The 6,000-nt window shown below is 50.0% G+C and overlaps 1 protein-coding gene across 1 annotated transcript in view; it reads right to left on the reverse strand.

Moving 5' to 3' along the window:
• LOC133352724 (alpha-(1,6)-fucosyltransferase-like) overlaps positions 1-3,223 on the reverse strand; it is a 108,353-nt gene extending 105,130 nt beyond the window's left edge. Inside the window, exon 1 of the mRNA XM_061568550.1 lies at positions 3,163-3,223. The gene's annotated coding sequence lies outside the window, so the exon portion shown is untranslated. The remainder of the gene's footprint in view (positions 1-3,162) is intronic.
• Positions 3,224-6,000: the final 2,777 nt, after the last annotated feature.

Consider the following 6,000-nt stretch of genomic DNA (forward strand, 5'->3'; position numbering starts at 1 on the left):
GTTTCCGGCGACCTACAACGTGTGTTTGCGGCACTGTCAGCCACGCACAGGCGGCCTGCACTGCATTCACTGTTGAGACGGGACTACAAAGACACTCTTAATCATACCCAGCAGGAATGTATCCCTCAGACGGATGTAATTAAAACAGGTGATGCAAGAGAAAAATTAAGGCAAGCAGATCTACAATAAATTTTGAAAAAAATGTAAACTATTTCCATATCAAATTCAAAAGCATTTTTTTCAATCGGCAATTATAACCAGCAGGGTGGCACAGCGGCAACACTCGCGCCTCGCAGCAGCAAGGCCCTGGGTTCTGTCCCTAACGCGGGTGCCTATCCACGTGGAGTTTGTATGTTCTCCACCTGTTCTGCGTAGCTTTCCTCCTCTCGCTAAATACACACACGTCGTACCTGCTGTTGGCCAAACACCCCGACACGAAATAACGTATCTGCAACATGACTCAATTGGGAGTACACGTAGCAATCATTGCCCCCTGCTGAGAAAAGAAAAACCACTTGGCAGGACCCTCACGAAATGGCATCTTGAGACTCGGCGAGACTTTAGTGGGTGAACACAAACATGATTAGAAGAAGACCCAAGAAGTGCTCTCGGAGTAAACGCAAGGTCGAGTATCCCAGCTGCAGGGCAAGTGAACCGGTGCTACGGGACTGGAAGGGGAGCGGTCCACACGTGCCAGCCTCTCCAGAGCGAGTGCGAGGCCAGCGGCTTCCTTCTCTTCCTTCACTCATCATTTGCGCCTTTCCATTACATTCTCGATCACACGCTCGCTCTCTCGTGTGCACAAACACGCGCCGCCCAACAGCTTAAGGACATTTACTTGTCCGCGATTCCTTTCTCCCGGGAATGCCATTTTTGCCCTCTTCTTATCTCGGACAAGGCAGCCGACTTGGAAACATGCTGCGGGATTCACGCGACCTGCGCGGGTAGCCCGCGAGCGCTCGCTTCCCAAGAGCGGTGATAAGAGCCGGTGCGTCGCACACGGCGGTACAGAATACAGGGCACGTCTCACAGCACCAAACACGTGAATACCGGGCACCGGTCATGAACAGTTCCTAGTTCGATAATGTATCGCGATGTTCCCCGCAGAGGGAAACGGGCAGTGAGCCTGGCCTGCAGGAGGAATAGGCCTCGCACTGTCGCTTCCACAGTCACATTTCCACCATAGCGGCACAGAGGCCTGAGTAACAGCCATAACCATAGCGACAGAGGCCCAAGTAACCATAACAACAGAGGCCCGAGTAACAGCCATAACCATAGCGACAGAGGCCCAAGTAACCATAGCGACAGAGGCCCGAGTAACAGCCATAACCATAGCGACAGAGGCCCAAGTAACCATAGTGACAAAAGGTCCAAGTAACCATAGCGACAGAGGCCCGAGTAACAGCCATAACCATAGTGACAGAGGCCCAAGTAACCATAGCGACAGAGGCCCGAGTAACAGCCGTAACCATGGCGGCACAAACGCCTGAGTAACAGCCATAACCATAGCGACACCGAGGCCCAAGTAACCATAGCGACAGAGGCCCGAGTAACAGCCGTAACCATGGCGGCACAGACGCCTAAGTAACGGCCGTAACCATAGCGACACCGAGGACCAAGTAACCATAGCGACACAGAGGCCCGAGTGCTTTGCAGACCTGGGTAGCAAGACTGCACGACGGCACCCAGAGCGGCCAAGCGACACAATGGGTGCTCCCTTCACCAAGCTGGCACTGGGCAGCGTGCTCGAGAGTGAACCACGACTCGGTGGAGTAACTTCAAACAAGTGGAGGAATTTTACGTCGATTCCTAGAGCAAAAACAAAGGCCCATAGCCCGCGAATCAGGCCGACACTCACGAAGAAGTGGAAAGAAGTTGCGGTTGTCAACTGTGCCTCTCATGGAAAAAAAAACCATCGCAAGGCTGCACAATTTGTGTCCCATAAAGTGGGGTCCATTTTAGCAAACGACGCTCGATTTCAAGTTGCTCTGGCAGGTCCGTAAAACACAAATGTTAAACGTTCACGCCTCGCTAAAAAAAAGCGTCGTCTTCCGCAGAATTCGAGTGACTTCACACGTAAGTTTTCGTGACCAATATTATTCATCGAGTCAATATAAATGTGTCGTTAGTGCTGCATGGAAGTGTATTATCAAGTAATATGGAATAATAGCGCAAGAATTACACTGAGAATAACAAAACAGGTGTTAAGATGTTAAAACACCAAACTGAAACCTTTTACAAAGAATCATGTCTGCATTAACAACAATACTTGTGGTCAGAATGCAAACAAAAGACACTGATAATATATGGGCATTGTCTTTGAAACTAATTGGTCCACACCAGAGACATCTTTCTTTTGAGCCTCGTCTCAAACGGTGTTAGACCAGAGGACGCCAAAAGGCGTACAGCCCAAAGACAATTCACTCAGAGTAATGAGAGCTCGGGGTGAGCATCTACATCATCGGACCTCCTTTGCCAGTACCAAAATATGAGAATAGGTTTTCCCCTTTTTTCTGGCAACAAAACCGGTGTTAAGATATTCTCGGTTCTTTCGGTAAAGTCACGTAGAAGAGAAATAATAAAATAATCAAAACAAAACATAATAAGATACAATTCTCACGACGAAATACGTTACCAAAAGAACCAAGAATATGAATCCATGCAGTCACGAAAGCTTTAAATCTAAATGTAGGTGTTAAGATGTTAAAACACCAAACTGAAACCCTTTACAAGGAAATACACTGTTAAATTGCATGCCTATTCATGTCATCATAAATTATGTGACTAATCCAACCAGTAATATGTAGTGCATATGTTCAGATTAAAATAATCCATTATAATCTATATGAATACAAGACCCCACTGGGATCTTCGCACTTGTAGGTGCACGGTGATGCCAATTCTGGCAAATCGCCTGATGAAGTTGGTTGTAATCACCAGCAAAACGTCCAAGGACTAAATTAGTAAATGTTGTGGGTTTACTCTGCAATACACCGGTGTGCTGACATAGTAACTAATTGGCAGCTTTTGTTTACGTGACAAACCTTACTAATTGGATGTGTTGGGTGTAGGTGGGTTCACGACACATTTATATTGACGCGATCTAACCCAATAAAACCCTTTAATAATCACAAATCCTTTGCAGTTAAACGGAAGCATGACCTTCGACGCTGTACATCTCTTCTTGGCAGCGTTGCTTCCGTGCGCTTGCAGCGGCTGACGAGCTGAGCAGAGACAGAGTTTTGTTTTAAACTCATCGCAGCCGCATGACGGCTCAACGGAATTATAGCGCGCGCATGCCAAGGAAACGTCGCAGGAATAAAGCTACCGGCTCTACGAGCGTAACCGCCACCACCACCATCTGCTGCTGCTAGCGTGTTATTGATTTTAAAGCGGTCGCCACTTTGTAAAGTTACGAGAAACGCATTGGAATGCGGCGACCGTGTGCGCTGGCGAGATCACGGCAATTGGGTGAAAAATGCGGCCTCTGTGCAATTGCAGGCTCAGCGTGAAGTGCCGAGAGAGAAGGCCCGGGCAGTAATGGAGGACGTGCGGCGCTATGATAGAGCTCCCCGTGTCTCCCTGCACCGTTAATCATATCCTGCACGACCTAATGTAACAAAACAAGGAGAGAATCATTCCTCTTGCTGTAAACGACTTCCACGGGATGACACTTTCGGCGCAAGGGATGTTTAAGTGCGAAGGGTAACAAAAAAGAATCATGGGTGTCGCCGTGGAGAATCTCATCATCACCGGCCACGTTCACTCCACTGCTGAATGAAGGACTCCCCCCCCCAAGCCGCCACCACTTCTCACGATCCTACGATTCAACAATCCATCCGGCGCCTACACAGGAACTGATCTCAACCGCTCCACCTCCTTGGTGGACGCGCTTGTTGGACGCTCACCCCTCGGAGTGAATCCCTTGTGTGGCTCGTGGCGCGGTACGGCGAGAGTGGCCGACAGTGGGGATGCAACCAATCAGGACTGGAGACATTCTGGGCTTCGAGTGCCACGGTGGCGAGATGTTAACTACCTCGGCTGGTATACAGGTCGTGGGTTCGATCGGTGGCGAGATGTTAACTACCTCGGCTGGTATGCAGGTCATGGGTTCAATCGGTGGCGAGATGTTAACTATCTCGGCTGGTATGCAGGTCGTGGGTTCGATCGGTGGCGAGATGTTAACTACCTTGGCTGGTATGCAGGTCATGGGTTCAATCGGTGGCGAGATGTTAACTACCTCGGCTGGTATGCAGGTCGTGGGTTCAATCGGTGGCGAGATGTTAACTACCTCGGCTGGTATGCAGGTCATGGGTTCGATTGGTGGCGAGATGTTAACTACCTCGGCTGGTATGCAGGTCATGGGTTCGATCGGTGGCGAGATGTTAACTATCTCGGCTGGTATGCAGGTCATGGGTTCGATTGGTGGCGAGATGTTAACTACCTCGGCTGGTATGCAGGTCGTGGGTTCGATCGGTGGCGAGATGTTAACTACCTCGGCTGGTATGCAGGTCATGGGTTCGATTGGTGGCGAGATGTTAACTACCTCGGCTGGTATGCAGGTCATGGGTTCGATCGGTGGCGAGATGTTAACTACCTCGGCTGGTATGCAGGTCGTGGGTTCGATCGGTGGCGAGATGTTAACTACCTCGGCTGGTATGCAGGTCGTGGGCTCGATCCCAACCCCGACGACTGTATATTTGGAATTTGCATGTTCTCCCCGTGGTCACTTCGCTGAGCTGTCATTTGTGATGGCCAGGTCGCGTCTGAAAATGAGCTCATATAGCTCAGTGGGCCTTACCTGGTGAAATAAAAACGGTAATAAAATGTTTCCAGTGGTTCATTCCCACTCTCTCCCTCCAGTTACGACACTCGAACAACCACCACCAACGGCACCCAGGACACCAGCCCCGTCCCCATGCGCTCACGCATCAACACTCACATTTCAGGCAAAGCACAAATCCAACCGATACACATCCAGCAAATTCACGGCCACCTCACTGGGCGCACGGCGCTACTGGGCGGCTACTGCTGCTGCGCAGATGGACACGCTGTCCCCAAGCGCAGTTTCAGGGGCTGCGCTTCCCTCGCTCGGGCAGCCGCTCCCTGGCGGCACCCCCTTAGCCCGCGAGTTGGCGTCGTGGGGTTCTGGGAAGCGTCAGGCCCCGTGACCCCCTCCCGCCCGTCCCCGCGAGTCCCCGCTGCGCAGGGCGCTGGGCAAGCCGGGGCCCCACGGCCGGTTGAGTCTTGTACCTCGTTCGTACAACCCGCAGCGGGCGTCACTTCCGGCAATGACTCCACTTAGGCCCCACACTCACCTTGCCAGCTCGTTTAATCCGCTTCACCGCCTGTGATGAAAAATACGAAGAGGGTTTTTACCCTTTCTGGCAATAAATTGTCTTTGTACTGTTCACCTTTAGGCGTTGTTTAGGTCCAATAGCGGTGAGACGAGGCCATGAAGAGATTTGTCTCTGGTGTAGGCAAATCAGTTTCAAAGACAATGCCATATACTATTAGAGTATGATTGTTTGCATGTTCACCACAAGTACGTGTGGTTATGCAGACTTCATTCCTTGCAAAACGTATCTCTATTTGGTGTTTGAATATCTTAACAACTGTTTTATTGCCATAAAGGGCAATACCTATTCATATTTTTCATAATTTTGGATAATGGCAAAATGGTCCTATAGAGATTCTCCACCCTTCTTGAACTTTCTGTCTCTCCGCCAATCCCCTTTGTGTCCGACGGAGTGATCCTCCAACCGATCCCTCATTTCATTTGACTTTTTCCAGGGATTTTCCAAATTGATCTCTCCATAAATCAGATTCGAGTGTTTCAGCACCATCTAATCAGATTGTGCGCCCACCAGCACATGAGCTCCCCACGTAGCAGATCGCCAATGGGAAGAGCGCCTTATATAAAACCACAAAGTTGTTAAGATTCGGTAAGCCGTTAATTGCTTCTTTATTTACTTAATAGGGTTTGCCTCTCGGCGTTGA

This window comes from Lethenteron reissneri, chromosome 41 (genome assembly GCF_015708825.2).
Source record: "Lethenteron reissneri isolate LAM-NWPU_2019-01 chromosome 41, ASM1570882v1, whole genome shotgun sequence".
NCBI lineage: Eukaryota > Metazoa > Chordata > Hyperoartia > Petromyzontiformes > Petromyzontidae > Lethenteron > Lethenteron reissneri.